We start from the raw sequence: 15270 nt of genomic DNA, 5'->3' as shown, positions 1-15270 counted from the left end.
AAGTCCCATCCATTCCTGCCGCCTGCTACATATTTAGGTCACGCAATTCAGTATTTGTACAAACGTATACATGCATAACACACACTTGTGCTCAGCGCAAGGTCATTTTGTTTGTGATTACATCTATATTAAATGGCCATGTTCTACGGTGCCGAGATTTCTGCCACAGATTTTTTCAAGATTTCAGCCGTCAGAAATGATACAAGGACTGAGCTGACTTGGTAGAGTCTTGTGCTCTCCGAGGGCTTTTCTTGTTTAACTTTCCAGCAGTGTTTTTTATTAACTGGTTAGCAGCTCACTAGTAAGACAAAGCTTGGCTTTCCGACACCGTCTGCTCAGCTGTGATACGTACTCTGCTACATGTGCTGCAGACAGCGTAGCGTATTGTAAACAATGGACTCACAGCCACTCTGTTGGACAAAGCATGTGATAATATTATTTACAAAGCATCTTTTTTCTGTGTTATGTTCTATAAAAGAAAATTTTTGTATATACTGATACTGATATATCTGAGAAAAGCTGATACTGATATTTGTGTTGCAGGCTAATATCGGCCAACAATATTAGCCACCTGACATATCAGTCAAGCCCTAGTGTAAAACAACAGAAAAGCAGGCAAATGTACACATTTGAACAACAGGGAAAATGGCATGTTGGAGCTGTTTTTACCTAAATTGACTTGACTTTTTCATTTAACGACTAATTATAATAGCACTGCGTGAACGACTCATTGAAAGCCACAGCAAAAAAACAAACAATAAACACATAATATTTTTTGTCTTGGGGCATCCAGACCTCTGAGTGAGAACCACTGGATTGGATTCATCGCCTAATTTTGGCAACTTAATACAAACATACTGTGAGCACTAACTGCAAGTCATTAGTAGTTGTTTTAAGCATGAAGATCATCTTTGGTTTGTTTTTACATAAGCTGGTTTATTTATTTTCCCCGAAAACCCCAGCGGCATTTCTTACAGGCTCTGCACAGCTGAAAAAATACTTTAATGTGTGCCAGTGAAAGTTAATGAGACTCTATATGAGGATTTGCATGTGTGCATAACCTCACTTGCATATGTGCATATATCAAGTCCAATCAGATCAGATCTCAGGCTGCAAATAGCATCCTTCTCTCTCTCTCTCTCTCTCTCTCTCTCTCTCTCTTTCTCTCTTTCTCTTTCTGCATACTTGAGAGCATCTGAGGGACTCCTATTCGGTGCTTGCTGAGGAGGTGGGTGTATCCAGCCCAGCCGTTCTGATGCTAGGAAGCAGCAACTCTTCCATCCTACTCAGTCTGCTCTCCACTCTCCCTGCTCTCCCGTTTCAGCCAGTCTGTCTGCCCTCTAGCGTAGTACTCTCCTTTCACTCACCGCTATTCATCACCATCTAGGATATATTTACACAAACCCACGTAGGTAGACAGAGCACTGTCCTGGTGGACTGAAGGGTTTGCATGTGGCTGCTACATAGAGATATATTTGTATATGCATGTGCATTAAGCTGGAAAGCTGTAGAAAGTGGGAATGGAAGTGTGGCAGTCTTGCTGAAACTGAAGTTTCTTCCGCGCTACGTTTTTTGTCCCAAAGGATACCACACACAGCTGCAGAGGTAAGGGAAGCATAGATGCGTCTGCACTTTTTTCCTGCTTTTTTCTCTTTATTTTGTTTTTCTTTGCACTCGTTCTCCTTTCTCAGCTGTTCATTTAGTTCATTTTTTTGTGCATCTTTTATACCATTCTCCTCTCTCCTACTTTTCCTTTGAAGTACCTCCGTCTCATCATGGGTTTAACGTATTATTTCATCGTGTTTTCTTTTTGATAATTTTCGCTTTAACCGCTGTCGTCTGTCGTTTTGCATTTATTTTCTCCTGTCTCAGCAATATTCATTCTGATAGCATGTTTGGCATTCTCTGGTACAAAACCAAGACATTGCATAGCAGCTATTATGTGAAGACTACAGATTTTATCTTCTTTCTCGCTCTGTGTGCTGGTTTTGATTGAATTTATTTGTTTTTTTGCCCTGAGCTTTGAGATCTGAAGCATCTGCGGTGTAATCAGATACTGCAAGCCAGGCAAGCACATACTGTACATGTTTGTGCACATACAAACATGCTAACAAAGGAAATCTCTATCTTTATTGTCCTCGCTCTCTTCCCGGCTCTGTCTGTTTGTCTTTTATGCCTCTCCATAAGAGTTGATCCTTTCTCTGGAGCATTTCATTAGCAGGGCCAGGTTTCAGTAAAATTGCCTGCTGGCCTGACTAATGTTTTTCAGCTGGAGCCTGACATGTGCACATATGCACACAGTTATAATACAGACATGCTGTAAAAAGTATGTTAATCAGGCAGGGGATGGCGGAAAGACTGGTTGTTGTTCAGAGTGATCATATATGCAACTTCTGCTTGACTGCTTCTGCGTTAATTCACTGTGCAGCTCATTGCTCATCACTCTCCCTCCCCGTCTCTCCCTTTCTCTCTCTACTCTCTTATGGTCTGCATGCATTCACAGTTAGTTTTGGTCACTGCTCTGCCTGCCTGCCACAGACCATCGGCCATGGTTGGCTGGCTAACCGCAGCTACACAACATTAAAAAGGCAAAAAGTTCCTATTACATGGGGCATGTTCACAGGGAGCCACATCATGCGGCTGTGTGCTGCATTTACTGACACGAAGAATCATCCATCGACGCTCAGGTTAAAGGCCACATTGTTATTCACACATACGCGCACGCTGTCCTCCGAGATACGGCTGACCCGCATTAGCGCGTAGGCCCTCGCTGTGTGTCTTTGTGTGTTTATGTTTGTATGCGTGTGTGAGTCAGTGTGATTTCCTTGGAGGTGCAGAGAGGTGACTCATACCAGCTCTCATGCTGGTGGCTGTCAGAGACGTTCAGTGTAACAATGCCATGATGTGTGATTTGCAAATTGACACTGTCTGATGAAACCATGTATCTGTGAAATGTCAACTTTTCAGGAAATGAAAACAACCTAGACTGCCTTTTATAAGCCCGATAACCATGATTTTTTTTTTGTTTTTAGGTTATCCAATGCGATCAGACAAGCTTTTGTAATCCAAAGTCTCATAGAATCTTCCCAAAAATCAGAGGAGCTTGTAATATTTTGAGTTGAAATATTGAAATGAGCAAAAGCAGAATTACAAGATTTGCATTGCACTGGCAGCACTACAATTACGCATTTATTTCAAACTGATTTCGGATGTTCCAACTGCAAATACCTGCTGTGTGTGTGGGCTTGTGTGAGTGTGATGTGCAATAGCTGTAAGATTGTTGAAGCAGCAAATACAATACAAAAACACAGAAATGGCAAATGTGTATGAGTGAAAAGCACATCTGGAACAAAAATCTATTTGCATACATTTCTTTTTGTTAACATGTACAATCTACGACAGGGTTTTCATGCGAGTTTGATATTCGTGCTTACAGCCATGTTGGTCAACTACTTTGGGTCAGCCTGAATAAATGTTGTGCAGACTGTCATGATCCCCTGAGGAAGAATCTTAATGACTTTGGCGATCACATGACTTTTTCTTTAGCACCAACAAGAGGTTGAAATTTGAGGTTTCAAGTGAAGTGCTGTGACAAAAAATGAATGGGAATGTGTGTTGTGCACTGTTGGCCAATTTTTAGCATTAGCATTAGAGGTTGTGTTTCAGGCATATGGAAATGCTTCTGTCAGCTACATAGTTACATATATGCCCATGTATACACCACTGTTCAAAGGTTTGGGGTCACCCAAGTAATTTCATGTTTTCCATGAAAACTCACACTTTTGTTCATGTGCTAACATAACTGCACAAGGGTTTTCTAATTATCAATTAGCCTTTTAACAAAATTAGCCAACACAATGTAGCAGAACACAGAAGTGATGGTTGTTGGAACTGTTCCTCTGTACTCCTATGTAGATATTCCATTAAAATCATCTGTTTCCAGCTAGAATAGTCATTTACCAAATTAACAATGTCTACAGGGTGACCCAAAAGTTTGGAAACAAATGAAAAGTCTATAATCCAAATAATATAATGTTATTTCAATAAATCAGTACCACAGATATATTCAGAAGAGTAAGATTAGTGTAAAACAAACATATTTCGACATGTTCGTGTTTGTTTCTTATACAAAGTTGTGAACGTTTCCACCACCTGGTTACACTGGTATCTTCTGGAATGTATTTTCATTCGTGCTTATGAAGGTTCCTCAAACTGGCCAGTAAATGTTGCCTCATAGTACTTTTGGATGTTTAAAAAAAATAAAACTGTCAGATACTTTACCATCAAGAGTTTTGAAATCTGACACTGATGGCCTGCATTTTGAAGTTATGCTCCAGCATACCTGGACCTTATGGTTCTATTAATTTTCTTCCGAGTTATTGCACTCGGCAAATACTATGCTTTTAAGTTATTTTATTATTGTATAACAAAAATGGGTAAAATAAGAGTGAATTCATGCACCCCCAACTCAAATAGACACTGTAGTTAAACTTTGTTTCCAAACTTTTGGGTCACCCTGTATAGTGTATTTCTGATTTATTGAATGTTATCTTCATGGGAAAAAATGCTTTACTTTCAAAAATTAGGACATTTTTAAGTGACCCTAAACTTTTGAATGATAGTGTGTGCATGTATGTGATGGCATCACATACCAATGTTTAATTTTATTTCAGACATGATTGAAGGCTTTTCTGTCCTCAGCCTTATTCACAGATCTGATGTTACCTGGGAACCTCCAGTCTGTTGTCCTCTGGGTCATTTGTCATCTTAATCCTGTATGAATCTGCCATGTCTGTAATTTGTCAAATCTAAAATACACTGTAAATTACCTTCTGCACTTCACCAAACACAGAGGTAGAATATTAGTTCCGTGCAAATTGGCATCTCTGTGATTTTTGTTTTGGTTTTGTTTTTCTTTTTTGGTGGGTTTTTTGTTTGCTCAGCATCTTTTTGTCCTCCTCTTTTCCACTTGACAATTTTTAAGGCAATTATAATTTCAAGTTTGCAGCTTTTTGGGTGCAAATTCAGGAGGCTCATGCCATTACACAGCATGGAGATCTATTCACAGAAAGCTCAAATCCAGTAGAAGAGTAAGATCTTGCAGTGTCATTAAACTGACAGCTTGTATGCCAACAGGCTATTAGGAACATTTAGCTGTTTTTTAGCAGACTTAACAGTCAGTAGTTATTAGGGGCGTCCTTGGTTTAGGAAACAGAGCAGGTAGCACAAGATAGGTGGCTTGATTATTGTCCCCTCCATGCTCTGAAGTACCCTTTGGCAAAACATTAAACCTCAAATTACACGTTGAATAGCATCTCTGTTAATGTGTGAATGATTTAAAGAGAAACATGCTGTAAAGCATCATATACATATGTGCAGACCTTTAACTATTTATTATATGGAGGCCTATTAATATTATATGCAGGGATAATGTAAGTAAATTCCAGTTAAAAAAAACAACCTTTGCTCATCTCATGAAAATGCACCAGATGAAACAGATGTGGGGGATGATTTCTAACTCACATAAGGTTCCAAGGTAATACCAGGCCTGCATGCAAATATAAGCCTCTTGTCTCTTCACAAATCTACCATGTGTGAAAGCTACGTCAGCTCATGAGCGTAATTTATTCATTAATTCATATAATGAACAAATACCTGCAAAAATAATCTCATTCACACACTGACATAAATCTCAGTTTGAGTTTGAGTATTTGCACTCTCACCTGCTAACTAAAGTGCCGACCATGGTAAATGTTATATGTATCCTAAATGCTTGCATCAAAGCATTGCTGCTGAAATTCACTATAGATGGGAAAACATTTTCTGGAGTAAACTAAAATGCACAAGTAGTAAATTAGCCCAGTTTGGTTGTGCAGTGGAAACCAGACCATTAAGGACCAGGCCTTAGGTAGAACTGTATAGAAAAAGCTTAGCAGCTTAATCTGATGGAAAGTGTATTGAGGCATTCAGGCAGACACACACACACACACACACACACACACACACACACACACACACACACACACACACACACACACACACACACACACACACACACACACACACACACACACTAAAACACCCTGGGCCCACCCAGGATCTGTAGCCACTCCAGTGAGTATCTCAGGATGGCTGCTCTTACACAGGGCAGAGAACAGAACAATTGGTACACAGTGAAGAACTAAACATGCTATGCTTTTCATTCCTCAACCCTCTCCTCATGTTTTGTGAGTGAGTGAGTGAGTGAGTGTGTATGTGTGATGGTCACGATTCAAGCTCTTCCCGTTTATTTTTCTAAAGATAGCTGTCAGCAAAGAAACAACACAAACCATATGGCACATGTCACGATTCTTTTCACATAAACATGTGTGTGTCTGGCATGGCAGCAGCTGAGATGGGCAGCAATGCGCGTGGTGTGCATGCGTGTGAAGTCGGCCGGTGCCAGTAGATGCCAGTCCATGCTCTGTCTGGACTGGCTGAGAGCCCAGTGCTCCCATGTGGTTCATGTTCTCCAGACTTTGACTCTTCCTATAAGGCTCTTCTGAACCTGTAAATGCCGGTGTTGGCCCACACAGCGTGAGTGTGTTTGTGCACAAATGTGTTTGCTAAGTTGATTGCTTGAAGGGATAAAGATGTTCAGTTCCTCACAGAACTTAACAGTCCACCACAGAGGGAGAATAGCTGGAAAATACATGAGCCTGTGAGGGTGTGTGAGAGCTTCCAGAAACGCTTCCCTGCTAGTGTGCTCGAGGTTGAGCCACGCAGGGCGACACAAGGTTGGGCTTTTTTATTGTTTTATCTCCACAGTGTTAAAAAAAGATGTTCTTTCATCGAACAAGTGGCAGAGTCTGGGCTAAGGAGCTTTAGGGCTTCTTAGCTCTGCTGTGGGAGGGAGAGGGACTCCCTAAACTCTCTGTCTGTGTCAGTCAAAGAAAACCAAAAACCCCTCGCTGAGAACACACAGATTTAGTACATGAGAGCCAAGAGTCAGAGTGCACACACACATACATACACACACCAGCTGAGCGAACGCCTAAGGACAGCACTACTAATCTCATTCTCCGTTGACACACTATTGCGCGGCTGTGCCATGCTTTCGCAGCTCTCTCTCTCTCACTGTGTTGGCATCTCAGAGCTGGAGGTGTGTTCCTTCCTATCAGCATTAGCAGAAGGGAAAGTTCACAGTGGGACAGGGTTGTGTGTTTGTGCGTGTACTTCATGCCCACAGCAGTTCTGTTCAGCAAACCGCAGCTTCCCACCGACTGTAACATCCAAAACAGTAGGATTTTGCACAAGTTTAGAGGAAGTCTCTCTGCTGTTTTGAGATTGTTTTTGGAGCAGATAGAAGTGAAAGGAATGTTTCTCTTAGCCCTTTGAACCCCAAGAAGTTTCTCCAGTCACATTTTTTACTCACTGTAGGTGCATTTTTCACTGCTATTTAAAGTGCTACATCTCTATGTCAACAGTACAGCCATAGCTATAAGTAGACAAGTCTAAAAAATCCATCTGTCTTTTGTGGAGTGTATGAAAGTTATAATGCCATATATCATAAAAAAGAACAAGAAAGCAAATGTTGAATTTCTTTGATTGCTTTCTTTAGAAAATCTGAAAATGGAATCAACATATGCAACATTTTCTAATCAAGAAATAAAGTATGTTTGCACATAAGGGCACCAAAGTTGTATAAAGGAGTGTGGACTATTTTGTTTATTACAGGATCTTTATAATTGGATATTTTTGGGCGAGACACCAGGAAAAAAATGATTCTGATGAAATATTGCAATTTTAAGTTTAGATTTGGTTTTGGATGTCACAGATGAGTACTTCAAAGATCTTGGGAAAGATGAAAATGTGAAGAATTTTTTTTCTGTCTTTACAGTTTCTGGCTTTGAGAAATGTGTGATTTCAGTCTTTTTTTTTAAAGATAACATTTCTTCTGAGGTTAGAGGGTTAATAGCCTAGTTAGTCTGAAACACTGCAGTCAAAAGATGGAGAACATTTGTTTTCATCTGTTTATTTCAAACAGATGTAATGAAAGAAATGAGACGTATGTGATGTTAATTTTTAAATGGACCCTTATGAATCCAGAAAAAAAGACGCAACATTATTTATGTTTGATCAATGGAGAAGTTTGTAGACATCAGCACTTTGGCCCCAGACAATTCATGAGTTTGTTGTGGCTGAGGTTGATCCAACCCAGTTTTGGACTGAAGCCAGCCTGCATTGAAGTCATTGCCAAGGTAGGCACATTTCTTCCTTTGCCCTGAAAGCACATTTTGTGTATGAAGGAATGTCAGCTGGCTTAGATCTCTGCGCAGCACAATCTAACTACAGACTCTCAGCTGATCTGCTTTATCAGTTTGATTCCTTTGGAAAACTAATGAAAGTAATTCAGACCAATGTTATTCTATCAGTATGTGATTAGAGACATGACTCACTGGTCGGCATCACTTCATCACATGGAGAAGTACATTTCTCAAGAAGTCACTGTGAAGCTGTAAGATGCTGGTTAGGATATTGTACAGATACAAACAGTTAGTAATCAAGGACTAATAGCTCAACTTCCAATGCAACTGATTACACACCAGTTGTACAAATTGCTCTGATAAGAAGGAATTACAAAGGTGCCTATTTTGGTGACCAAGGTAATCTGCTACAGATTCAGTGTATTGCAGTAGGCTGATGATTCACTCTATTCCCCGACCTTCGTGCTGTGCTTTATTTTGTGCTGCCAGTCATACCAAAACACCCTCTTCTGTGTATATAGCGACAGCAGCTTTGCAGAAGACCATGTTTTTAATTTTCCTTGTGTGATATCTGTATGCACTTTTATTTATTTGCCAACACAATGTCAGTGTGTCTGGCTGAGATCTGAAATATATTCGGACTTTTGTTAGAGTTTTATAAAAAAGAGATGCCTTTGTAGTCAATGAGCATATTAGGATCAATGTGATTAAATGCTTTCTTAGACATACTCCTATGGGAATCAGTGCGCTCTATGAAAAACAATGGGTTAGACTTGCATTGTTATGGAGCTCAACAATGATACGTGTGTTATTGTGGAGTTTCCATGGTGGTTGTGTGAGTGGGTGAGTTCAACTAGACAAGGGTCACTGAGGTGGGCTGCAGTTCAGCGCTGAGGAGGGGCTGTAGAGATCAGAGGAACAATACTGTAAGACTTTCCCTTGTTCTTTGGTTTCGGGTTGGGTGGAGTACACTGGATTGACTTTCATTTTCCAGCAAAGCCACACTGTCAAAATTGTGTACATTTAACAGTCCTGCTAACTACTTTCCAAAGCAGTTTTTTTCTCACTTACTCTTCTTTATAATTATTGCTGGGATGTAGTGGAATTTGTAGGAATAAAATCATTCTAACACTGTTGGCAGCCGATTCTTAAAGCTCAGATTCTGGAGTTTCCTTAAATGCATTAAAACTAAGATGTGTAAATCTGCCTTACCATTGGCTGACAGCAAAAGTTATTTCTTACAGTATTTGATTATCTACAACATGCACTTGCTTTCCATGCTTAACTATCTAACCATTATAGTCCTGAGAGGATAATGGTGTCAATGCAGTTTCCGGTCAGCTGAAGGCACAAACATTAAGTATACAGCCAGACTTTCAAGTAAAGTTTAAAGCTCGATCCATCACTACGTCTCAGCCATTTCTCAAGGAGCAACACTGAGGAACAATGGCTGGGTCCATCCTTACATTGTTTCCCTGTGTTGGATCCCCAACACTGCTCCTTAATGGGTTCCTGGCATTGACAGGCAGGAAAAAACAGAGTCTGTCGTGAGAGGAGTCAAGAGTGCTGAGGGGAACATGGGACTTCCTTAATGGAACCTTCATCGGCAAATACCGTGTTTTAATTGGCTGGATGCAGGAGGGAGGAACTTCCTGTTCGAGTGTTATTGGAAGTGACCACTCCCTGCGAAAATACTTGTAGAGTGAGTGCATGCATGTGTACAAGTGTTTGCGGTGGAATCATGTGTGTTCTACCCCAGAAAAGCCTTTGGTTTTCAGAGTGTACATTTCAAATGATGAGCTGCTTGTTTGTAGAAAAATCTTAAATGTTGGTACAGCTCTTATCAGGAAAGTTGTGTTTTTTGTGTGTAGAGCGAAGTCTATGAAGTGGAGCAAAGCACTTAGATCACTGGAGGCCCACTGCTGTACCCACATATGTGTCATACACTTGTGTTCACAGAAAAGGCATCACTTACAAGTTTCACATTTCTAATGGTATGGTGATGGTGACTCATAGAATAGAAACAAAATAAAAAAAAAACTAAATATATTTATTCATACATTAGTTCAGGTAAACCCATCTAATATTTGAGAGACACATATGCAACAGCTCACCTGTTGCAAATGCTCATCAGATGAAGTGTAATCAGCCCCATAAATGGCTGTTATTAGATATCATTCACATATATATGAGCCAGTGGGACCTCCTCCTCCTTCTCATAGCCTCAGTAGGCCCTTTTCACTCCATTTAATGGCAGTGGGGTCATGATTTTGCACCTACAAAGATACAAAGACACAAAGAGGAACAAAAGTCCTTAGATTTTCACCCCGGATGCTTGAGTTTGAGTTCCATCACAGACCATTACTATAGTGTTAGTTTGTGACTTAGGCTAAGTCTTGGTTTCACTTTTACTTTCATTTGCCATTTTACTCTTAGATGTACTTGCATTTTCAGTTGATGTTGTGTCGCACTAGGTTTAGTTGGTTGGTGTGCACTTACACAACTTCAACTAAACTGCTGAAGATATGAAGAAAGTTTATTGTTTATCAATGATTAAAATGTATGATAACATAACCTACTGAGCCTCGTAGAAGGTGAAGGAGGTTCCTACTGGCCTATAAGTACATCAGTGATTAATGATGGTCTGATAACTTCAGGTGCACAATTTTGATACAACACAATACTGTATCTGAAATACCATCAGAAGACATCAAGCTGCTTAAAATTATCATTTCATATGGAAAACAAATTGAAAAATTCTCTAGATGCAGCTCTTGCAAAGTGTGCTTAAGTCATAGTCACACATGTGCCAGTCTTATAGGAAGTACTGTCATATACATTTACATTTTCAAGAGATCATGCACTGACTTTGAACACAGATGTCTGAATTTTAAGTCTGTTGTGCAGTTGTCTCTGCTCTGCCTATCATCTCTAATTTGCAACCACTGATGCCAGCACTCAGGCTTCTGTTCAGTATTTAGGCATCATTATGCATCAAAATAGTGGCGATAGTTGCATCACCACTTTATAATGTGATTAACTAGGTGTGCAAAAGGATCCTGACAGTGTGAGGCATTATCCCAATTTCTGCTGGTCATCATAACTCAGCCCACTTTGTGACAGCAGGCTGATTCATTTTAGATCAAGAATAAAAGCTGTTGCCTTTGCCCGTGCCTACACAACATTTAAAAACTTGTTTAGTTCAAGCATACCATTTACCTTCACAGCATCTCATGAGTCTACAGCATCATCCACCTGCAGGCTCTGATTATATGTTTTCCTCCAGTGGCAGTTCATTGTGGTCACTCGCCAGTCTCCACAGTGTTGCACTTATGCTCACAGATCAGCACTTCGGCCACAATTATCAGGACCGTGCACACTCTGTATCGTCAGGTCTGCTCCATGTGGGCTCGCTGACTGAATTGCACAAAAACACACACTTAGTGGCTTACTGTTTGCAGTCACTGCTGCTGTCCTTCCTGACAGAGTAAGTGATCAAGATAGATTGTGGGTAAACCGCAACTATGTGAGAGTATAGAGAACTATAATTGTCGCTGTGGTTGCTGGACAAAAGTGGGAAATCTTATCAGTCTAACGGTTACATCCAACCAAGTCAGTGGTTTTCAAATACTGGATTTTTGTTCAAAGTGGATCACATGTTTGCCCACGTTCTTGGGAAACTGTAAAATTGAAAATTAAAATATTAAGTAATAATGAAAATAATCCTTAGTTGTATCCCTGAGATATGTATTCAAAATGTATGACTCAATGAATCAACCTAGCAAACATTTCAAAGCAGGTACAAGCAGTATCTTCCATTTGCAGAAGTGCAGTGGCAGCAGACCTGAGCTTCTTGTGGGCAAGAATGGAAGCAGCAGCAGTAGCAGTGCAGAACTGCAGATGGAGACGTGTGTGTGTGTGTGTGTGTGTGTGTGTGTGTGTGTGTGTGTGTGTGTGTGTGTGTGTGTTTGTTTGTGTGTTACCACCATGAGCTGCTTCTAGGTCACTTGTGATTTTTCCTATTGCTGGAGCTGTGTCTTCTGCTATTCTGTGGATTTTTCATTGTGCCCTCTTCACTTTGTCCTTAGTTTTGTTGCAGATGGCGCTGAATGGCAAATACCAACATATATTCAAATTGTTTTGCCCTGGTGTGTTTGTGTCTGAGCCTCTGTGCACCTGTGAGAGCTGAGTGATAGGTCTTATGGCTGTCTTGTGCCCAGAATCCCCATCAGCGTTCTCAGGACAACCACAACACATGCTTTCTCTATCTGACAACTCTTTTTTCAAATAAAATTTTGATGTCTGCCATCTGCAAGCCAAAGAGAACATTGGCTTTATGGCTTTTTCCTCACTCTTCCTCATTCTCTTCCCCCCTCTCTCTCTCACACATTCTTAGAAATAGATGTGCTTACTACAGCCATGTATGGTTTCACGGCTTCTGCCCGGAATAGAATGTAAAAAATGGATTTGGGTGTGAAAAGTGAAGCCAACATGGAAGTGCCATAAAACTACATTATTTCTAATTGTTGCAGGGGTTTATTCCTCTGGTTGCAAAAAGCATCCAGTTGTATAGAACTCTATGAAAATATCACCCTACTTGTTACTTGATGTGGTACCTCAGTAAACATCCTCCTCATAGGTGGGTAGGATCCTTGAGTTGTCAGTCAGATCCACCACTCCCTCATTACATCTTAATTCAAGGCTTCAAAACAATAGTACACAAACTAATGCGTCCAATATTTCCAATTTTTACAATTTCACGAAGCAAGAGACAAATGTTAGCACTAAAATAGTCCAATTTTTACCGTAAAAGCCTTTAAGTAGACTCAAGTGTGATAAAATAGTTATTAGGTTTAGCTTACCTTTACTCTCTGAGGTTCCTGATCTTCTGTCATTACAATCCAGCTTCTGTTAATTCATACACTTCTGGATAGCTTATCACACTTCTAGATAGGTGATAATAGATAGGTGTTAACAGAGTGAAGGAGTGTGAACAAACTTGTAATCAAGGACACATAGTTGAATTGTAGTAATATGTCACACCTGTTTTGTAGAGAGGGATATGTGATGATCTGAATGTTCTCTGTAGTCTTTGTTGCGTTGGTTATTGGAGTAATTGTTAAAACACACGTCTCTAAACCCACTTTCCTTTGTGTTCTTGTGCATGTTCTAAGTGGTTCTGGGCCCTCTGACATAATACTTTAACCATGTAAGTGTCCCCAGGGAAGTCAGGGAGTCCCATGCTACGCTAGTTTCCCCGGCATGGATGAAACCTAGTCCATGGCTGAAAAAAAACAAACTTTTAAAATTTATTTTTATTTCTAGAACAAGACTCGGCAGCTCCCACATACTGACCCCAACAAGGCTGCCAGCTTACAGCCCCCTCACTTCACAGTCTTTCCCCCTGGGAGACCAGAGTTCAAATCCCAGCTTCAGCATCCCTCTGCACTTTAGCCCACCACCCTCCCACTATCAGTACTAAAACAAAAACAGATGAGGAGGGTCAACTGCCCAATCTAAAAATATATCTGTATATGGCAGTTTTTTTTCCTCTCATGAACCTGTGGTAGTTAGAACGGTCAAAACAAAACCAAAATTATCTATCTATCTATCTATCTATCTATCTATCTATCTATCTATCTATCTATCTATCTATCTATCTATCTATCTATCTATCTATCTATCTATCTATCTATCTATCTATCTATCTATCTATCTATCTATCTATCTATCTATCTATCTATCTATCTATCTATCACATACACAGTGTTTTTGCAACTCAATTATACATTAAAAATGATCAAACGTTGAGATCTTCAACTGACCAGTTAACATAGTGTAGGTAGTTGTTGTGTTATTGTATTGCATCAAATTATGTTGAAGATATCAACTATGACAGAACACAAATAAAATGATTGGCTTTACGGACCTGTCTTAAACAGGGCTGCACAGTGGTGGTGGTTAGCACTGTCACCTCACAGCCAGAAGATCCCCGGTTCACATTCTAGGATCTTTCTGCTTGAAGTTTGTATGTTCTCCCTGTGCATGAGTGGGTTTTCTTTGGGTTCTCCAACTTCCTCCCACATTTCAAAAACATGCTGAGGTTAATTGGTAATTCTAAATTGTCCATAGGTGTTAATGTGAGAGTGATTGTCTCTATGTGTAGCCCTGTGATAGACTGGTGACCTGTTCAGGTTGTCCCCTGCATTCACTCTAAGTCAGCTGGGATAGACTCGAGCCCCTCGTGACCCTAATGAGGATTAAGCAGTGTATAGATGATGAATGGATGGATGGATTTCTGTAGACATTTGAAGATTTGAGGATATCAAATCTTTGCTTTTAATGATGCTTGATAAACTCTCTTTTTTCTCCAAAGCGTTCTTTGAATGAAAAGCGTTTGTCACGGATCCCTTTTATCTTACAAAGAATCCTCAAAGAACTGTATATTCAACAACGAGCTCTTCACAAGCAAATGGTTCGAATTAGAACCTCGGCTAGATACATTTTAAGGGCAAGACTTGACACTTACAGGATTGACTAACAGTAAAGATGTCAGTTGTATGACACATGCGATGCCCAGCCTCCTAGGAGGTCAGTTGTCTGTTTTATAAAAGCTGAACTGGGAAGGATCCAGCCAAAGAAAGAAAGATACTTTTTAAACCTTACTTTTGGTGACTAAACTTTTAAGCAGTTTTGATCAGATTTCACTCATGATTCTACACATGCAGTCTTTATGTCCTGGTAACCGCTGACATTGAATTTCGACTTCTCTCCCCGTTAATTTTGATAAGGGCCTGGTCTCATTCACCTGAATTTGCCTCAACTCTTCATCTGGAACCCTTTAGGAACCCCCCCCCCCCCTTTGTTTTTTAAATAAATACACAGACACGCAGAAAAACACTCCACTCTGCTGTTTCAAAGGTGCATGCTACTTTCCCAGAGGTTAAAGCACACATAGCTGATATTATAGAAGTAGAGAAGAAAGGCGTAGATGAAACAGAGATAGGACGGGAGCAAAAAGCGA

The 15270-nt window shown here is 40.2% G+C and overlaps 1 protein-coding gene across 2 annotated transcripts in view; it reads left to right on the top strand.

Annotated features, from left to right (window-relative positions):
- kank4 (KN motif and ankyrin repeat domains 4) overlaps positions 1 to 15270 on the top strand; it is an 89972-nt gene that overhangs the window by 2452 nt on the left and 72250 nt on the right. The window contains exon 1 of one of the 2 annotated variants that reach the window (XM_051946911.1): positions 1228 to 1605. The exons of the other annotated variant lie outside the window; for it this stretch is intronic. The gene's annotated coding sequence lies outside the window, so the exon portion shown is untranslated. Of the gene's footprint in view, positions 1 to 1227; positions 1606 to 15270 lie in introns of those variants that run through there. 2 annotated transcript variants of the gene reach the window in all.

Source organism: Acanthochromis polyacanthus, chromosome 4 (assembly GCF_021347895.1).
Source record: "Acanthochromis polyacanthus isolate Apoly-LR-REF ecotype Palm Island chromosome 4, KAUST_Apoly_ChrSc, whole genome shotgun sequence".
NCBI lineage: Eukaryota > Metazoa > Chordata > Actinopteri > Pomacentridae > Acanthochromis > Acanthochromis polyacanthus.
This window is presented reverse-complemented; position numbering and strand designations above follow the sequence as displayed.